The sequence below is a fragment of the Ochotona princeps genome, chromosome 5, assembly GCF_030435755.1.
Source record: "Ochotona princeps isolate mOchPri1 chromosome 5, mOchPri1.hap1, whole genome shotgun sequence".
NCBI lineage: Eukaryota > Metazoa > Chordata > Mammalia > Lagomorpha > Ochotonidae > Ochotona > Ochotona princeps.
In genome coordinates, this window is record NC_080836.1 from 21,267,341 (window position 1) to 21,288,874 (window position 21,534).

Here is a 21,534-nt window from a genome sequence, read left to right on the forward strand (position 1 = left end):
TCATGGGACTGGCAGAGCCACAGCTCACACAACCCAGCATCGTGACACTAGGTACAATAACCTGGGGAAAAGATCGACATCCAAGTGTAGAAGCATAATCACATTAAATTTTAACACCATTGAAAGTAAAAAAGAATAGAAATCCCAGGTTGAACTATTACAAGTCACCAACTGTCATAGTTAAAATCATGGTTTGGTATTGCAGGGAAGTTTAAATACTAGGGTTCCCGGTGGTAACCATTTCATATGCAGTGAGGTTCATTTGTTCCTGACTGTGTATGATTTTAAGGATTACTTTAAAATTCTTGATTTGCTTTCCTCCTGAGGTAAGCATGACCTCCATTAGGTGGATGAGGAGAAATGGAGATTGAATGAATCTACATAGGCTTGTGGGCAAGAACAGCAGGATGCGTGATCATGCTTCTAAGGATGACCTTGGACAGCTGTGACTTTGTTCATCCTGGCATCCAGTGCTTCTTGGGAAATAGGATCCTGCATATTCTATAGAAAGGAGAAAACGTTTGATTTGCATTCTGACATATGTAAGGCACACACTTGCTTTAGAAATCAAAATGATAAGTAAAAGGACATTTTGGAGAAGTTCATACCCCTAATTTCTCCCTTCTTAACAGATAACCTCTACAGATAACAATTAGTTAGTATGATTTTTAACTTTTAAAACACTTTTTAATTTGAAAGTCCAAGTTACTGGTGGAGATGGTGGAGGAAGAGAGAAAGATGGGGAGGGAGGAGGAGAGGAGGGAGGGAAGAAGGGAGGAAAGGAGGGAGGGAGAGAGGGAGAGAGGCAGGTTGTTGAATGGTTCCCTTTCCAGCTGCAATAGCTGGGACGAGGTAGCTAGAAGCCAGTGGTCTGGAACGCTATCTGGGTCTGCCACATAGGTGGCAGGGGTCCAAGCTCTGTTTGTGTTGAATGCTTTTCTCAGGCACCTTAAGAAGGAGCTGGATTGGGAGTGGAGCAGCTGGGTTGTGAACTTAGTTTTGCATGGGATACTGGCACCAGAGGCAGCGGCTTAACTTGCTATGCTACCAAACCAAACCCTCTCTTGTGTTTCATCCCAAAATACCAAACTCTGTGTAATGTTTTGTACTTTGCTCTTTGCAAATTAGTATACTGTAGAAGTTGGTCCACACAAACTGCTGATTCTGATATGCGGCTACATAATCTACATAGTTCTCTAGTGTATCTCATGGGCTGCTTAGCTAGTTATCTATTGAGAGAGGTTTGAATTTCTAGACCTTTGATGTTACGAATGCCATGCCCCCAAGTAACGCATGCATAGGTTATTTTTAGGGTCTTGATGATGGTACTTTTCTGTTCAGGTGCTTTCTGCTTTGTGGTGAGGCTGTGGGTAGGTTTTCTCAAGATTATTTGCTTTAGCATATAAATAAATTCCTTTCAGATACTGGTATTAGGTTAATAATAGTTTAGACTGCAGTATGTGTGTGTGTGCATGTTTATTAAAAATACAATCAGTCTTATTTTATATGTATTGTTCTTGAATATTTTTTGCAAGGGTTGAATATGCTGAAGTTAGACAGTAGATTTGTTATAGAGAATGTAGTTGTTCCAATCTCAAAGAAGTTAAAAAAAAGTCATTTAAATCCCTAATTACACCTCAGTTCTTTAAACTCAACCATTTATGATTTATTGCCAACATCTTGGACATGTTCTTTAATTGTGTGCTTTTCCTTTACAATTAATTGAACACACAACTGACCTAAGTCCAATAAGAATCTGATTAAAGTGAAAGATTCTTTGTCTTCAGGCTGCTTAGTGAGTCTCATCATGTTCTCAATTGTGTTAAGTGTATGTGGCCTGTCCTTCTTAGCTCCTTGTATCAGTACTTTCATTTTTAAAAAAGACTTATTTATTTTTATTGCAAAGTGAGATCTACATATGTAGAGGAGGAGAGACAGAGAGAAACATCCTCTGTCCGATGACCTACTCCTCAAGTGACCACAATGGCCAGTGCTGTGCCAATCCAAAGCCAGGAGTCGGGAGCCAGGAGCCCCTCCAGGTCTCTCACGCAGTGCAGGGTCCCAAGGCTTTGGGCTGTCCTCCACTGCCTTCCCAGGCCACAAGCAGGGAGCTGGATGGGAGGTGGGGCCACCGGAACTAGAACCAGCGCCCACATGGGATCCTGGCGCATCCAAGGTGAGGACTTCAGTCGCTAAGCCACGGTGCTGGGCCCAGCATTTTCATTTTTAAGTTTCTGCTCATTTTATAAGACAATAGGAAAAAATACAAAACATTCCAATGACTGCACAAATATTGCTGCCCTGAAACAGAACAATTGACCCGTTTGTAACATTGGTATGTGATAGCTTACAATTGATTTTTCCATGGGCACTGAATGGAGTTTTGACATACATACCCATTGATGTTTGGAATGATATCATAATGTGAGAATGTGCAGATAGTTTAGAAGGGGAACTCAGGAACACTGAGACTTGTTGAAGATAGAAGAGGCTGCATTGGCTATTTCTACTGCAATGCTATTTATAACTACACAGTCACAATGCTGAGAATGCACAGCCAGCCTTCAAATTATAACTTGACATGGAGTTAACCTGATTTATAAGGTTGGTTATTTGACATGAAGATCTAAGTCTCTCCCTGACATTTCTGTACTCTCCCCTTCCAATTCCACCTGCTGCAGATCTCATTCATTCTTGAGAGGGCTCTGAGCAGATCACTGACCATAGGAATCTATTCAAGACCTGTGTGAATTAGCGGCCCTTTGGTACTTGGGTCAGTCATGTCCAACCAATTGACTTTTTAATTGGCAAGTGATTTTACCTCTGAATCTTGGGGATGAATCATGGCCTAGGAATGACATTGATATATACAGAATTGACTTTGGGTGGTGCTTGAAGGAATGATTTTCCTGGCTACGGAAATCTTTGAAAACTTGCAAGAGATGGCAGGGAGTTCCTGCTGACTTCATCGGGGAGTGCTGTGTGGCCTGAAGCAGGTCAGACAAGAAGGATAGTTTCCAAGGGTGCACAGAATGAAGCCACAGGCCAGAGTGAAAAGAAAGGGCTTGAGGCTGAAAGACATTACATAAAGTGAAAAGAAAGGTTCCAGGCAGGCTAAAGACAAAAACTGGATGTTAAAGAACAGAAGTTGACACTAAGGTGCAATTTTTATGAGGGGAGAGGGATCAGAATGAACTGCCTCCAAGGAAAGTTGCAAGGGTTGTGGCTCAGAGGCTAAGAGCTGGCTGTGAAACCTGCATGTACATGTTCCAAAAGACATACACTTTGGCTAAGCAAAAAAAAAAAATGTATGGAAAGAATATCCAGGTGTTAAAGCATTGGGATATTGACAGTGATCCGTTTTTGGAAGAATGGTTTTTGATGGGGTGGCTTTGGTACATCCAAAACAACCAAAATGTCAAAACAAACAAGCCACTCAAGAAATGGGCACGGGAAATGGGCAGACACTTCACAAAGGAACAAACCCAAATGGCAAATAAACATGAAAAAATGCTCAAGTTCCCTGGAAATAAGGGAAATCCAAATTAAAACATCAATGAGGTAAGGAGTTTTTAAGGGAACTGGCCTGTGGGAATGTGGGAGGTTACTGATACTGGCTGGGAAACAGGAGGAAAGGGCAAGAGGCATTATAGTTGATCACTCACCATCAACACTCCAGCAATCCTGGTGCCTACACCCCATACCCACACTCACGGCTCCACGCTGATCTGCGTGGCCACCATCGCTTGTGCAGATCACTGCAAATGTGGTCCCTGCTTCCATCTTTGCCCTCTGTTTTACACACTGCGGCTGAGTGTGGGAGCACTTGGAAGAGGAACTTCAACTGCTCTTCTGGTAGCCAGCAGAGCCCAGGTCCTCCGCACTCAGGCCTGACTCACTGCTCTGACCTCCTGTCCCAGGACTCTATGCCTCCTTTCTTGTACTTGCTGATTCTGGAACACATCACCTTCTGGTCCATTCTGGGCTTTGTGTTGCTCTTCGCTCTGCTTGGAGCTTTTCCACTAAAAATCCTGTGGCTTCCACCCCTGTCTTGTTCTTTCTTTTCAGGACTCAACTCCAATATATCACCTCCTTCCAACCCATCTCACCATTCGCCACTGTATTCTTTTACTTTAATTTTATTCAGAAATCTGTGGAAATGGCACCAAGGCCACCCTAATACATGAAAGCTGCTTATTCAGAGCTTTTTCTGGCAAGACTCTGTGTCAGGATCAGTCGTATTTGACAGAGTCTCAGAGGTGGGCAGAGGAGTGGGAAAGCTTTGTGGTGGTAAAAAGGGAAGGCCAGATGGGAGAAAGTGGACCTGAGGAAGCTGCCAGGTGCTTACTGGGAGCTAGTCGTTATGTGGTTGGCTGGTTAGGCGTATGTATTTGACTTGTTCTTCTTGGTCCAAAGTTGGAAGAGGGGACAGTTTTTTTTAAAAATTACTTTTTAATAATCTGACTTAGTTGATTAGGGAACAAAGTATCAAGGGCTACAGGGTGAAAGTGGGTAATACCATTGTTTCCACAGCAATATCATTTTACCCTGTATCTGGGGTCAGGGAAAAAAAACAAAGGGAAAAGCCCCACCCAACCTCCCACCCATCCCAGATCCCCAACGGGAGGCGCGCTCTGAGGGTCCTGCTCATACAGTTTTGATAGTTCATCAGTTCTGGATTGCTGCCAGTCTCTCAGTTCCAATCACAATGAACCCTATTCAGAATCCACTGGCTGACAGTCTCTTCATGGTTGGGGTTCTAAGATCAGCAGTTCAGTTGGAGGGATCTCCAAAGAAACTTCACCTGAGATGATCCCAGGCCTGATTCTTGCGCGAGTTTGCTAGTACAGAGTCCGACACCGTCCATCACACCAATCAGCTTATGCTCATGCTGGTCGTTGGGATTGCTGGGTTCGTTCTGTTTCCAGCCCTGTCTTCCTCGTGAGCCAACGGGTGTTGTAGTCCAGTTCGATCCTGCCCACTTCATACTGAGTCCTCACGCAAACCAGTTGGAGCTGCAGCCTAGTTGGGGCAACTCCCCACAACCCCCACCAGTTCTGCCTCCTACCCTGGTTCCCATGCTTGCCAGTATGTACTGCAGGCTTGTCCAGTCTGTCCCACATCCTGTTTAGCTCTCGCACGTGTCAATGGGCATTGAAGCCTAGTTCAACCCAACCAACGTACTATCCAGCCCACACACCTACTGGCAGGTGCCCTTCTGTACAGCCACCCCTGCCCCTGTCCTGGTGTTTGTGCTGTCCAATGAGAGTGGTAGCCCCGAGGGAGGTGCCCACTATTTCCCTTCTAGGCCACGCTCACTCCGAGATTATGCACTCTCCAGGTAGTTCTGGCATTTGACTTGACAGAATTAGCTCCAAGTGCCAGCCTCTGCCAGTTAGTACTGCGGCTAGCCCAACCAACCCTCACCCACTCTAGTTTTTGCTTGCACCAGTCGGAACAGTCAGCCCACCGTGGCCCTTCCCTTATCTAGTCCACATGAGGCCCACAGGTGTAACAGCCCTGCCTATTCTGATCTGCCCCCATCCCGACTCATGCTTTCCAATGGAAGTAGTTGTCCAGCAGGGGAGCCCACATTCCCCTGTCAGCTTTGCCTCCTCCCCCTGATTATCACATGTGCTGTTCGGGCGCTGCAACCACATCTGGTACGGCTCATCTCACCTTGGCATTCCTTATTGTGTACTAGTATGTGTCGCAACTGAACCTGGGTCGACCCACACTCTGTTCTGGCGCTTGGACTCACCAGCGGGTGATGTGAACAGGTTCAGCCTGGTCTGCCCCCAATCCATGCCATGTGTATACCAGTGGGATAATTTCCATAGCCTGTTATGGGCTGTTTCCTATTGTGCTTCTTGCACTTACCTGCAGGGACTGTGTCCTGCCAGAGGAGTTGCCCAGGAGAGGGGACAGTTTTTAAAATAAAGCTCTGGCCATTTGGGAGCTGATTACAATAGGTGGTGTTTGTAGCTTCTTGAATTGGGTTGGGTTCTGGAATGATTCTAATTTTAGATATATTATCTGGCCATCATCTATGTATATATTCAATCTCTCAGCAGTGGCCACTCATTATATATAAATAATTTATTTTGTATGCAGTATAGTGTAGTTGAATTTTGCCTATCTGATGTGAGAAATGCAGCTGGGTAAGGAAAAGAATATGATGTTGTTACTGCTGAATTGCCAGCTCCTCAAATTGTATGAGGTACATCGTGGTGATGGAGCAAATACATGTTAAATGAGGACATAATGATGCTGAATCCTTCCTTTAAGAAGTTTATGGAGATGAAGTCATGTGGCCAAAGCTTCTGTTTTACTGCCTATGCTCTCTTTGAAGCTGTTTGCCTGGCAGGTGTTTTAGACCAGTCCAACCACACTTGGAAAAACCTTGGTTAATCTGGGGTTCATATTTCAGGGGAACCAACCCCATTGTGGACAGGAGCTCCAATGATAAAAGAATAATCCATCTCTCAGATAAAGGGATGCCTGTGAAAGTGGGGTCATGGTCCTGTGTGTGGCAGTCACCTTCACCTAGAACTTGAGGATTTTGCACCTGCCACAATACAGACTGCTATTTGCAGAATACAGGAATTGGGAAAGAAGCTGGCACCCTGAGGTCTGATAGAAAGATTTCCAATATTTAACTGTCAGTCACTAATAATACTATATTGGTAGGGCAGTGGAATAGAGGGAAGGTAAAGTAACTTCTATGGACTTCATTGGTCTTTGGATGGCCAGGCATGGCCTCTGCATTAGTAATCGTCCTCAGATCCTCTCCAGCAGTCTTCTTGAGTGTCCGTTCTCCCTGCATTCCTTGACCTTCATCAAGAGCAAGACTGGATGTCTAAGGCACAGGAGGCTAGTGCGAACATCAGGGTCCAACTGTTACACACCACACACAGGGTCTTCACCTAGCAGCCCCCTCCTGATGGATTTGCTGCATTAGGACTCATCTGTGGATCAGAGGAGGGTGATTGCATGAGACCGTTTGGCACAGAGCTGATTGTAAGTACAGCCACAGGAGCCAACTCTCTGATTAGAACTGAGCTTCTGAAGCCGGATGAATTAATAATGAGGTGATGGGCACCATGAGAGGCTCTGACAGTGCTCTTGTTTATATTAAAGAGACATTTTAGATGCTTTACTTAAGAACAATTTCTTTCTCTAAACTTTTAATCACTGATTGGTGTCGGTGGTGATTAAGCTCATTTTGCCAGTCTGACCCTTCGGGAAAATCCTTTTCCTAAGCACCGTTCTTTTTGTTTGCAAAGGATAAAAAGTAAGACTTTTGGTTCCTTTTGATGATAACATGGGAGAGAAAAGAGCAGTGGAGAGACACTGGAAGTTATTTGCAGATCTCTGGCCCAAGAAGCTCACCAAAATGAGGCTCAAAATGCATTTTCCCCTCCAATTCCAGCAAAACACCAAAGTGAAAACCACCTGAATGGATATTATCCAACTATTATCCATGACTAAATTGCAGCTTTTAAATAAAGCCATTCACTTTTTTCTCCCTTCCAGAAATCAGACATGAAGTTGGGAGTTGTAGTCATCAGGTCAGCATTTTGCTACATTTTGTGCTAGTAACAAACTTCATATCTATATGAAATTGCTTAAATTTTTATTCTCCTAGCCCTGATTGAGCTAATTAGAACCCACAGGGAATTATGTTAGTAATGGAGGGAACTGTGGAAGTATAAATATGCAATGCAATTAGCTCCTGCTTTTTATCTGTGTGTGATGCAATCTTGCAGCTCATGGGCTTGCAAAAAAAAAAAGCTTGGAACAATAGGAACCATTGATACTCAGGCTGCTGAGGGAGTCCATAATTATGATATAATATCTTGCCAGCCTTGTACCTGAATGAAGGTAGAATGGAATATGAATAAATAAAACCCAGCAATTTTCTTCAGCCATAATTCTTTATATCAGTAGCATATTTTCTCTATTCTCCTTCTTTCATTTTTTTTCCTTCGAAGAAGATAGAAGCTTACTTGCCTGAACATTTATGTCCTGTTGGAGGACTTTATCTCCATGGGAATAAATCTGGTTTTCAAGCAGTTAACTGAAAGCTTTTCTTGCTGTTACTACAAATTAAAGAAAGCTGTTCTACAATGCCCTCTGCCTACCCTATGCAGATTTCCTTGACTTTGCCTGCCCTGTCTTGTAAGTTAGTGCCAGGAGATACTTGAGTTTTGTCAAATATTTCTTAATCTGTTAGGACCATGCTCAGGATGGGCCCACTTCATAGGCACGGGGGCTGTATGGTTGCACTGTTGCATCTTCATTTAAAACTAGCATCATAAAATATAAAAATGACTGATACAATTCTTGCTAATAATAAAAATTCAAGTTTTTCTTTGTTTGTAATCACATAGAAACAAGACACTGAGAAGTCAAGGCAGAGACCACCAAACAAAGGAGAAAACTTTCTACTTTAGTACCTATAATGTTGCCTGTTTTTCAGCGTTTTGAATAAGGGTTCATAAATTTGCATTTGGTAGTGGATCTGTGAGCTTTGTCGGTAGCTGTGTACCCAGGCTGACATGAATGGAGCTGAGAGATTCATTCACCCACTCAGCAGCCATGGAGTGGATACCTACTCTGTATACAATATAGTGCCAGTTGCAGGAGATGTAGGAAGAGGAAGGTGCTTCCTGGGCCAGAGCAGCTGACTGTGAAATACTTTCTGTAGCCAGTTCTGGGACTTTGGTCACTGAGGCTCAGAACTGGGGGGAGGAGCGAACTGCTGATCTGGTTGGTGATGGGAGGAGTCAGGAAAGAATGGCTGCATATTCACAATTTAAGACTGTGTATTCATAAACCATTTTCTCACTTATTTGTGGTGTTTCTCACTTTTTCTTAAATTGTAGGAGAGTGCACAGTACACTGTTATTAACTGCAGTTACTATGCTGTGCACTAAGCAGGATGAAACCAGACAAGGAGATGGGATATTGCAGAGCCTGCAGACTTTGACATTCTTTGCTAACTGGACAGCTTCCCATATCTGAATCCACATCAGAAATGGTGGCAATAGTCTCCCAGTTGGTGCCAAAACTAGGACTGAAACCCTCATTATTTAAATCCTTTGTTTCATTACAATTTTTTGATTTTGCCACACTTTCCATGTGCTGGTTTGACTCACTCTCCCTTAGGAGTTGGTCAAAGGAGCTTTCTTACCTTGTCTGTGTTTCTCAGACATGGAAATTGGAGCACAGAGTTAAAGTCATGTATCCAAGATGATCTTGGCTGGTGCAACCCATATACCCCAACCACTGAGCAAACTGTCTTCATTCAGCTACGTTGCAGACCCCCCAGGTTTCAAGCTGACAGACTGAGACTCAACACTTAGCAACTGGCTCCTTTCAGACGTGGAGTGCTAGGATCTGGACTCTCCAGTCTCAGACTCTTTGCACTCCATCCAGAGTTACTGGCAAGACAGGCCCGTGACAGACTCAAATGAAGAACCATCTGAGTTAGATTATATTATTTCTATTCCTGTGCCTTTCATTAAAGATGCATGATTTTTTTGTCATTCTTTTTTTTATCTATTTTATTGTATTGTTGTTGACAATCTTTACATAGTTAATTACAGTTAAAGGAAAAAGAAGAAAAAAAAAGAAAAAAAATGTTCAGGGGGACAGGGAAGTGGGTAATGCTATTATGTCAATATTGTTTCCATCATGTATCTGAGGTAAAGGGGGATATTGAGGGAGAAGCTCCACCCAGTTTCCCGCCCACCCCAAGTCCCGGATGTGGGGCATGTTCTAAGATATGTGCTCAAGTGGTGTTAATAGTTCTCCAGTTATGAATCGCTGCCAGTTTCGCTCAATGAGGTCGTCCACTAATTGATATGGTCCATCATAAAGTCTCCATTTGCCTCATATTTCGCTGCCAACATATAGCTGAGATGAATGATTGTCCTGTTCTGTCCTCTGTCTTTTCTTGGTTAGAGTTCTGAGTCCAGCAGTTCGATTGGGGAGATCTCCAAAGAAACTTTGAGGTATTCCCAGATTAGTTTCTTATATGTTCTAGCAAGCACAGGGCCTGGCACAGTCCATCACCCTGATCAGCTGGTGGTTGCTATTGCTGTGTTGGTTCTGTTTTCAGTCCCGAGTTGCACTGGAACCAATGGATGTTGCAGTCCAGTCTGGTTTGGCCTTTACATCAACCAGTGGGAGCTGCAGCCTAGTCGGGGTGACCCACAATAACCCCCACCAGGCCCGCCCCTTACCCTGATTTGCCAGTATGTGTAGCAGAAGACCAGTCTGTCCCCCATCCCATTTGGCTCTGGTACTTGTCAATGGGTATTAAAGCTTGGTTCTATCTAACCAACTGAACCATCCAGCCCTCACAGATGTTGTTGAGTGCCTCTCTATCTAGCCATCCCAGCCCCCATCCTAGTTTTCATGCCCTCCCACGGGAATAGTGACCCAAGAAGGGGGAACCCACTTTTCCCTCCCAGGTCTCTCTGTCCCGGTTTATGCACTCTTTAGGTGGTTCTGTGATTTGACTCGACAGAATTAGTCCCCAGTGCCAGCTTCTGCCAGCTGATGCTGTGGCCCTGATCTAGTCCACATGCGGTGCACATTTTTTGTCATTCTTTTCCTTTAACAGTAATTGCTGTGTTTTGTCTTTCAGGAACCTGGGCAGGAGGAGATAAGCCAGTACATCTGCTTGTTGTGCCTACAGTTAGAAATAATTATAAGAGAACATGATGATGCTTCGGGAACTTTCAGGTAGTGGGAGACTTCAAATCGTTGCTCTTTTACCTTATTCAGGTCTGATGTGGAGGCCTGTGAGCAAAATGGAAGAGAGTGGGAAAAGGCAAAGCCAAATGCTGTCTGCTAGCTTCGTTTCGTACAAGATACCAGACAGCTATGATATGAAGGGAGATCCAGATAACATTTAGATGTAAAAATTAAGCCTAATTATTTATTGACTGCACTCTAATTTCTCCCACTGGAATTAGATATGTACAATTAGATCAGTAGGGAACAAGTTTACACACTAGTCCTGTGAGAAGAGACAGCAAGGGGAGATAATTGCCTTAAGAGTTAGCACCATCACTGAGGTTGAGACACACCTTGTGCCTGGGTTTGTGGGGCGCTGGGGCAAAAGAGAGACATTCTCATTGGTCAGAAAGGGAAGAATAACCACAGTTCAAGTTCAGTTGAGATCCCCCCTGTGGTTACGCAACAAGGTGGAGGAATCCACCACGGAGGGAGGGTTTGGGGAGGGGTGGGGAGAATCCAAGTACCTATGAAACTGTGTTACATAATACAATGTAATTAATTAATAATAATAAATAAATTAAAAAAAATAAAAAAAAAGAAAGGGAAGAATACATCTCTGGGTTTTCTGGGAGGCAGACTGTTTGAATGAGATTCATAAAGTGTTTTCTCTGAGCATGCTACATGGAAGATTAACCAGGAGTAGAAAACTTCCATGTTAGGATTATTCAAAGAAACAGAACCAATAGGATGCACACACACACACACACACGTGCACACATGAATGTGTATATACTTGTATGTATATAACTATGTTTGTACATGAAAGGTCCACATGAAATGGTGTTAAAAGATAGGTGTATTTTTGCTGCAGAAAATTTTTTAAAGATTTATTTATTTTATTACAATAGTTCTTCATAAACAGATATACAGACAGGAGGAGAGACAGAGAGGAAGATCTTCCATCCGATGATTCACTCCCCAAGTGAGCCGCAATGGGCCGATGCTGCGCTGATCCGAAGCAGGAGCCAGGAACCTCTTCCAGGTCTCCCATGCAGGCGCAGGGTCCCAAAGCTTTGGGCCGTCCTCGACTGCTTTCCCAGGCCACAGGCAGGGAGCCGGATGCGAAGCAGGGCCACTGGGTTTAGAACCGGTGCCCATATGGGATCCCGGTGCGTTCAAGGCAAGGACTTTAGCCGCTAGGCCACGCCACTGGGCCCTGCTGCAGAAAATTTAAATTCATCCATACGAGGGGGCTTGAGAATGTTCATGAAAAGGCTAATCAAGAATTTCGAATTTCTTTTGGACTCATCTTTTCATTTCAGTTTTTTCTTGAAATTTGTGAAGTATTCTTGTGTGCTGTTGCTTAATATTAGTGTCTTGATAAGACAGACGAGTTTTCTGTGAATTCATTTTGAGGCTGGGAGGAGGAGCAATAGGAAATACATACTGCATTTTCAGAGATAAATTTTCTAATTGTGAAATATGTATAACTGGTAATTGAAAAATATTTATACAAGCACTTATTCATATGTACAATGCACTCATTGAATATACATATGCATAAATAAATCATTATACACATGCACAAACTCATTTACTCAAACAAACCTTTGAGGTAAGCATTGTGATTCCATCCACTTAAAAAATTTCTTCCTTTTTATTGTTGTTATTTTTGATGATGCAGTTTTATAGGTATAGGGATTCCCATCTCTGCCTTGCCTTCCTCCCTGTCCATCCTCCTCCTGGGCTGAACGTTTTACTGTATATTATTACAATAGTATAGTCCTTCAGTAACAGTCACAAGTCCAACATTCTGCTATTTAGGTGTATCATGGTGTTGTAGGTATAGGTTCTAGTAGAAAATGTAGTATTAAATTGTCAAGGTTTATTTAACAATTTCATTGAGAGTCCTCATTTTATTCAAGAGTAGAGATGCATATTGCAATGTATCTTTACTTCATGATAGTTCATTTCCTAGACTGCATTATATGATTCATCTATAAGAATATATATATTTGCTTACTTGTTTATGTCTTGTATATCAATTCATTTTGTGTTTTTTCATGAAGGTTGCCTTATACCAGAGAGAACTTTTGGTATTTGTCTTTCTGGATTAAAAAAGAAAAAAAAGATTTCTTTTTATTTCTTGGAAAGGCAGAGTTATAGAGAGAATGAGATTTTTCCACCCACTGGTGCATTTCTCAAATGATTACAATGGCCAGAGCTAAGCCAATCCAAAGCCAGGAGCCAGAAGCTTTTTCTGGGTCTTCCACTTGGGTGCAGGGGCACTAGCGCTTCAGCAATCCTGTGCTGTTTTCCTGGGTACAAACAGGGAGCTGTATGGGAAGTGAAACAGTCAGGACTTGAAGAAACCAGTGCCCATAGGGGAAGCTGGCACTGCAGGTGAAGGTTTAAATTGCTGTCACCATGGCAGCCTTGATTATATCCCTTTTGTACATGAGGAAACTGGGGCACAGCCAGGTGAAGAACTTGTACAGTGCCCAGAGCTATGGATTCTGGAAGTAGAGATACCCACTGCATTGTATCCTTGCATCTGTATATGATAGTCTCCATTATACAGTTACCATACATCCCCTTAAATGAAAAGAAACAATACAAAATCACAACTGAAAGAGAAATAGAAATTTATAGCACCATGAAGTTCTCAAAAGGTTTTGATAGTTCAGCAATCCTGAATTGTTGTTGATTCCTCCACTCCAATCATGATGAAATCTCTCCAGAATCCACTGGCTGCTGTGGTCCACCTTAGAGTCTCCATCTGCCCGGATACTCACTGCCAATGCTTAGTTGGAATAGTTTATCAATTTGTTCTGTCCTCCATCCTCTGCCATGGTACAGGCATCCTCTGGAGGCTCCAGTGTACTGCCATATCCTCCATGTGCATTTGGACATGCTGTCTACTGCTCCATCTGGGTCACTGAGGAGGCCCCGCTCTGCACTCTATGGTCAGACCACAAAACTTGCAATTCTCTCCACGGTTAGGGTTCTGAGTCCAGAGGTTTAGTTGGTAGGCAGTTGCCAAAGAAAACCATTCTGGAGCAATCCCAGACCTGATTCTTGTGTGTGTTTGACAATACAGGGTCCGGCACAGTCCTTCACCAAAATCAGCCTACAGCCTATATACAGTCTGGTAGTTGCAATTGCTGGGTCAGTTCTGTCTCCACCCCCGTGTTTTAAGCAGATTAATGAGTTGGAGTCCAGCTCGATCCTGCCCACCACACACTTGGCCTTCACAGAAACCAGTGGGAGCTGAAGGCTAGTCAGAGTGACCCACAGTAACTCCCACCAGGCCCTCCCACTACCCTGGTTCCTATGCTTGCCAGTGTGTACAGTTGATTTGTCCTGTCTGTCCTGTATTTCATTCGACTCTCGTACACGTCAATGGGCATTGAAGTCCAGTTCATCCCAACCAGTCCCACTATCCAGTCCATACTGGTGCCAGCATGTGACACCATCTGTCTAGCCATGATTGCGCCTGACAGAATTTGCCCCCTCCCTCCATGCCAGCATTTACCAGCTGATGCTGTGGCAAAACCCAACCCACCCACACCCACTCTGGCTTATGCATGTACCAGAAGGTACGGTCAGCCTAGCCTGGCTTGTCCCTGATCCAGCTCACATGTAGGCCATCAGATGTTGTTGCCCTGCCCTGCCTGGTCTGCCCCATCCAAGCTCTCATGCTCACCAGTGGGAGTAGTGGCCCAGTAGGAGGGTCCCCACATCCCCCAACACTGAGTTCGTCCCCACCACACACCGGGTTTCACATGTGTTGTTTGGGTGCTGCAGTGTAGTCTGGCACAGCACAGCCAGCCAGTGGGTGCTGCAGCTGGGCCGAGCCCAGCCCACCCTCAATTCCAGCTCACATTGGTGGGGACTATGGCTTAGCCCAGCCCTGCCAGCACCCAGTCTGGGCCCTAATATGGACTGGCTTGTACTGTGTCCCAACTTGGCCTGAGCCACACTACATTCTGGTGCTCAGATTTAGCAGTGGGTGATATGAACTTACCAAGCCTGGCTTGCCTCTGACCTGCGCCAAATGTGTGCTGGTGGGTACTGTATTTTGGCCTGGTCTGGGATGCTCCCCGTCTTAGTTCTTGCACTCTTCTGCAGGGAGTGTTTCCTGACAGAAGAGTTACTCAAGCTCCTCCATCAGGATTTCTCCCAGTGCTAGATTTTGCACACACCAGTAGGTCCATGGGCCAGCCCTACTTAGTCCACCTCCTGTCCCACAGGAACAGTGGCCTTTCCTGACCAGCCCTTACTCATTCTGGTTCTTGTTGTTGTGTGCTGCAGCCCAGCCAAGCCTGGTCTGCACCCAGATACAGCTCACACATTGCTCAGCAGAGGCAGAGACCTAGCCACGAGTACCAGTGGGTGCTGGAGTCTAGCCCAGTCTGGCTCATCACAGACCCAGCCCACACCCATGCTGAGGGATTCTGCAGCCATACCCAGACCAGACCACAGACCCCCCTGACCCTTGCGCACACTAGTGGGAATCACACCCCGGTCAGGGCATCCCCTCTGCTCCCTAATCAGGCCTGTTCCCATCCACAGATCTCACACATGCCAGTAGTTGCTCTGACCTGGCCTGGCATGGCTCCCCTCCCCCATCTGTTTTAGCCTTTGCCTTTGGAAGCTGCAGCCTGGCCTGACCTAGCCAGCCCACAGCCCCAACTCTCACTGGTGGGTGCTGTAACCTGGCTCTGCTCAGTCTGCTCCCATCCCTGGCTCATGTAAACCAGTAGGTGTGATACTCTAACCTGGCATGAGCTGCCCTCCAGCCTGATTTCTGCACTCACCAGTGGGCTAAGGGTTTGCTCAGCCCTGCCCAGTCTGCCCCTTCCAGAATCAACCCACACACTTGCCAATGGATGGGGCTACATTCCCAGCTTGCTCGACCACATTCTCACCAGTGGGCAATATGGCCTCATGGGGGAGTTTCCCAGGTTCCTGCACTCGGCCCACTCCCAGACCCAGATCTCACGTGTGCCAGCTGGCGAGTGTTGGCAGGTTCCACGTTCACACCTAGTTTAGCCCATAACCACCCCAACTCTTGAGCCAACCAGTGGGACTTGTATTTCTACAGGATTGGGCCCACTTATCCTCCACAAATTCTATCCCCGGCCTTGGTTCTTTTCACATGCTGGTTAGTGTCATGGCCCTACCTAATGTGACCTGTCCCCTGTTCTGATACTCAGATACTGGGATCTAGCTCTGCTAGACAGGCCCTTAGCCATAGCTTTCATGTGGGGAACGTGTGGTGGTCAGTGATGCTCTGCATTAACAAGCCCTTCTCAGGACTCCCATGTGGGCAGGTGAATCCGTCTGACCCATACAGATCTTCTACTCTCTTCCCTCCAAACCACCAGGTCTCAGTCCCCTCGCTTACTTGCCAGTTTAGTGTCCCTGTTATGTGTCCCTCAACATTCATTCCTCACCTACATGAACGGTGGCCTTATCCATGGAAGTGTCTGGTAGGGTACGGGATCCCATCTGCATACCCAGCCCTCCAAGCCCTCCAGACAGGAGCCAAGATGGCCCGAGCCGCTTTTTAGCAGCCAAAAGGAGTCTATCTTTGATTGGAAAGTAGGGATGCATACTGATCGTATCTACACATCTGTATGTGATAGTCTTTATTACACAGTTACTGTACTTAAATGAAAAGCCATAAAACAAAATCAAAAACAGAGAAAATAGAAAATTTGCAACAGCATGAAATTAAATAACATGCTCCTGAATGATGAATGTGTTGCTGAAGAAATAAAAAATCAAAGACCTTGAAGCAAATGAAGCTACTATATGTCCTAAGAGTCAGTGAGGAAATTAATAAGAAAAACAAAAATCTTTTTAGGGTAAATGAAAACAAAAAATATCAATCCCCGCTGAGATGTAGCAAAAACACTACTGAAAGGGCTGTGCACAGTGAAACAAATCAATCCCCAAAAGACAAATATCATGTGTTTCCTTTGATACAAGGTAACCTTCATGCAAAATAATTTTTTTTAAAAAGTATGTCATCTTGATAGTGTAAGATGTCAATAGAATGTGAGGATTAAAATTAGGAATTTGCTTCATATTTAAAAACATGTTTTCTGAATTTTGGAAACAAGAAGAAATAGATTATGAATGAAGGTTTCACAATACTTGAGAAGCAAAACCTTGTTTGCAAAAACATCATCTATTTGGGATTCTTGGGATTCTTATTTGAAGTTGACTAAGTCCTGGCCTAAACAGTAGCCCAGAAGGCATCTGTAATGACCCCGTGTTTTGCCAATGTGCAATGTTCTGCTGGCCTGCTTGTGTGAGGTTGGCTCTAAATATCCCCAAGAGTCAGGAAAAGCTAGTGAATGATCTGAACACATTATTTAGAACATGGTGGATGGACTCATGGGGTGAGAGAAGTCTTGGCCAGGTGTGGGATCACAGGTTGGCTCACTTTCATGTCCTCTTTTTCCTTCAGTGGACATCTCCTTCATCACAAAGCCATCAGGATGACATGGCAGGCAGAGTGGATCACTAGAGGTCCGTATCTTTAACCCATCAGTTGTTTCCCAACTGTCTCTCAGGCTTTGGGGAAGCTGTGTGCACTCTTGCTGGTGTTTCTGTTTCCTTGTCCACCAAGTGGTATTTGTTGGCTCATTTTGTAAGTGGACACAAGGGGTTTGTTTGCTTAGGGTAGCAGTAGATCAGTCACCTTGGAGGTTAGAGTAATAAACACAGTGAGGAAGCAGAGTTCACTAGAGAGAGTGCTTCCCCAAGAAGCAGAATGCTAGAGCTCTGACAGAAATGGTCAGAAGGGTGCTAAAGGGTCCAGCAAACATCCTTCCTGCTTGCAGTATATGTCTTTCTGCATTGCGTATTTGGAGAGCTGACTCTCATTGGTCTTTTGCAGCTGTAACCATTTCTTGTTTGTGGTGGTCTGGCCCCTTCTGAGCACAGTATTGGGAGATAAGCTTTCCTGGAACATGGTCAGAAAAGCAAGCTCAACTGCTTCAAATTCTCTGCCAGCATTCCTGCGCCCATCTTGCCTACAACCTGTGCGGTAAGTTTACACCTGGCTTGTTGAAGAGTCACTGTTGAGGGCCTTCCACATAGGCTTTGGAGGCATGGAAGGCTGCTACACATAGCATCTGGTTGTTGAGAGCCTGATCTTGGAGTCAGCCTTCATGAGTTTAGATCTCTGTATAGCTGACAAACTGCCATCTTGGCCAGCGACCAACACTTTGAGCCTCAGTCTCCTCAACTGTATGGTAGGAATCCTAATACTGAGGTCATCCTAATTAGTATAGTCATTCTAATATTGTAGTCATAACTTTGTAGCATTGTTATGAGATTTTTATTGCTCAGTGCTTGTGAAGAATTACAGCCAAGATTAGCACATCTACACTGTATATTTCTTAAAGAATTAATCTCTAATTTTAAAGAAAATGCCATGCTAGTTGGTGAGAGATGTGCATTGTTGGAATAAGAACCATTGCTATACCAACACTGGAGTATTCCAGGAAAGACATGAGTTTGCCAATTTGGAAGAGTCAGAGCAACTATTGGGTGCTTACTGTGGGCCAGACATGGAATAGGAACTGAGCAAGCACTTTGTCTTAATCTCCAAAATAATCCTGTGTGTGTATGTTGAGGAGGAATAAATGTTATCTCCCCTATTTTCATCTGAGAAGACTGGGGCTTCAGGGAGGTCAGGCCTGGCACTCAAACTCCGAAACTTGCTGGGTTACCCAGTTCCAGGAGCAGAACTGGAGTGGGATGGATGAAGGATGCATTCCCCAGTGATTGTGGGAGGTACTCTGCATGGTCAGAACAGTGCTGGACCATTGTGGTCTGGATGTGTGCCTGCATTTTAAAGGTCCCTGAGCTGGATGCTTCCAATGCTCCCATTCTACAACCTCCTTGGATGGGGGGATAAGGGAGTACCTGAACAGCTGCCTTCCTGCTCTGCTTGTTCGTGATTTACTGCATCGTTGTAGTAATCCAGTCCCGTTATTCTACAGAGTGATTTGTTTATACTTTGTTTGCAAGGCTTTAATAGAAGAGCGTGTTTTTAGTATTCATAAATATGTGTTTTAGCTCAGTGTTGTTAACCACACTTAGTGCTGCCGAAGCTTGCCTTGAAGAGAGAAAGAATGATGCCCAGTGTTCATGGATTTCTGGAATCGATTATGTTTTGTTAATTGTTTTTGTTCCGCTTCTTTTGGCCTTCCCCTGACACAGAAAATAAAGTCTGGGGTTAGGCCTCTTCCACTGATGGATGGCACCTGGGGGCAATACAAGCATTTTTCAGTGGCCTGCTTTGTTTTCCAGAAGTCTTCCAATGGCCATTGCACCAGTCTAAAGGACCCAGGGTCAACTTCTATTTATGTGACAAATGCCTCATGTTTGTTTACTTCACCTGAAAAGCTAACCCAAGAGAAATGTTTCAGGATGTTGACCTTTAGCCATCATGGATAAAATCTTGCTGCCTTTCTATACTTAAGAACAAAACCTCAATTACAACAGTCAACTGCTTAGTGAGTGTTTTTACATCCCAGGCACCCTGTGAAGAGCCTTTCATGCATAATCTCATTTCATTTTCTCAGTGACCAGTGGACTAGGTGATGTTTTAATTCCTGAATCTTTCTCATGTACAGCTCTAGCAGTGAATGGTGCTTACCTTCTGGAACAATCAGTGACTCACAGTGCTGTGTATTTGGGTTCCCCAAGCAAAAAAAATGATCATCCACTTCCATGAAACTGAAAAACAATGCTAGGGCATAGCACATATCATACAACCTGACCTACAGCATGACCAGTCAGGCGTGGCTCCTTGACTACTTCACAGCTGGGGACATAATCCGACATTGCTAATTTATGCACACCCTATTTGATAGGAGCTGTCACCTCTATGTAGGTCCATACTACAATAATTCCTTTTGGTTGGAATTTTCCCCGTGATGGTATGATGCCTCTTTACTTCTGAAATTCCTTAGTCTTGGGCCAACTATGACTTTTTCTTAACATCTAAAAGAAAAGTTCAAAATCACCTAATTTTCTACCTCTTATTATCCTGTCACTTGCTACTCTTCCATGTAGAACACTTTGACAATGCCAGGCCAGCTGATGTTGGCAGCTCTCTGACAAGGACTCTGCCCTTGACCAAACCATAGCCAGGCTCCTCTTCTTTACTCCAACTTGGCCTGTGAGGGTGTGAAGAAACACTTAAGACAATTTTGAAGTGCTCAAGGCCACATACCTGGGATGACCCTGGCAACTTGGAACATGCCTGCCTGAGAAAACTCACAGCTGTCCAGAGAATTTACCGTGTGTTCCAGCTAACATCTAAACACAGGGCCCTTGCCACCCGCTCTTTGCTCACTCTGCCTCTGCAAGATAATGCAGTAGCTTAGCTTCAGCAGCATCAATTAACAAACTTTAATGGGTTTTACATGGACCAAGTTCCCTTCCAGATTTTTGAAATTTTTTGCTACCCTGACTCTACTGAACCCCCTTTGTCGTGTTTCCCTCATGTATGTTCCTTTGTAGAGTGAACCAACTTTTTACGAATTAAAGTTGAGTATGTTGGGCTCTCTTCCCTATTGTAATAGCATGTTACTGATTTAAAAACCTAGTATCAGGTTTTGTCTTTGACACCTTCCATATTTAGTCTGTATCCCCTCAAATGCTTGCCAGTATCACCACTCTACCTTGAAACATGTACTTAGGAACTCCTCCTTAACTTCTACAGGGCTTCACTTCCTGTGGCACTTGGTTTGGTATTTCTGCCTGGAGGGAGACATGCTGCATTACAACTTTCTTTGCAGATGACCCATTTCAGCCTTTGTTTTTTTCACTTTCAATGGCAAGCTTAGTGTCTCATGACTCTGTGCATCCTGGGGCTCAAGAAGATTTGCACTATAGCACCCCAAAGTGTATATTGTTAGTGATGGATTACAGTAGGCAGCTTTCCAGTCCTCGCTTTGCCTTCCCTGCTTTAGAAAACAGTTGATTCTGCTTTGTAGCAGGTCTGAGTCAACAGCAAGAGACATTCATGTCTGTACACATGTAAACTTATCCTTGGTTGATCACACACATTGGAGTGGATAAGCGCACAGCCATTAGACTCTCATTCCCGACTAGTAGTTATTTCTTTGTTAAAAAAAAAAAAGCATAGACAGTTTGGCTTCTCTGAGCTTTATTTCATAAACTATACAATGAACACTTCACTGAGTGGTGGTGAGGATTAAACATCGTAACTACATAGGGGCATCCCTCCTGATAGGAGATGAGAGTCAATAGAATCAATGGCAGAAAAGTACCTGACACATAAATAGGGATAGAGAGTTAAATAAATGTAGTGTGTGAAGGGAAGGAAAGAAATAAAGTAGAAGTTGGAAGATTTAGTTTGCCAGCAAATCTACAAAGACATCTATAGACAGGGGATAGGAAAAAGAGAAAGAAGCTTAGTTTTGCTTAGCATATTTCTATCCTGCGCACTAGTTATTTTGTGTTATACACTTGATTGAATCCTCAGAACAATGCTGTAAGATATGTGTTAGTCCTATAATTTATAGACATTGATACTTTCTTGTGATCACAGAGCTATTAAGAGGAAGAGTTGAGAAGGAATCAAGTCTGTTTTGTAGCTATGGTTTCCCTGCTTGGCTCACCTCCCATCCTCACTCAGTTACATTCATGTGTGCATTAGAGACTTTGGGCATTTCTTGGAAGCTCCAAAGTTGCTTTTGGTTTTGATTTTTAAAAAATCTGCTTGAG

The 21,534-nt window shown here is 44.2% G+C and overlaps 1 long non-coding RNA gene across 1 annotated transcript in view; it reads left to right on the plus strand.

Annotated features, from left to right (window-relative positions):
• LOC131480362 (uncharacterized) overlaps positions 1–21,534 on the plus strand; it is a 346,503-nt gene that overhangs the window by 85,673 nt on the left and 239,296 nt on the right. The window contains exons 3-4 of the long non-coding RNA XR_009245434.1: positions 10,658–10,755; positions 17,666–17,815. This is a non-coding gene — a long non-coding RNA (uncharacterized LOC131480362). The remainder of the gene's footprint in view (positions 1–10,657; positions 10,756–17,665; positions 17,816–21,534) is intronic.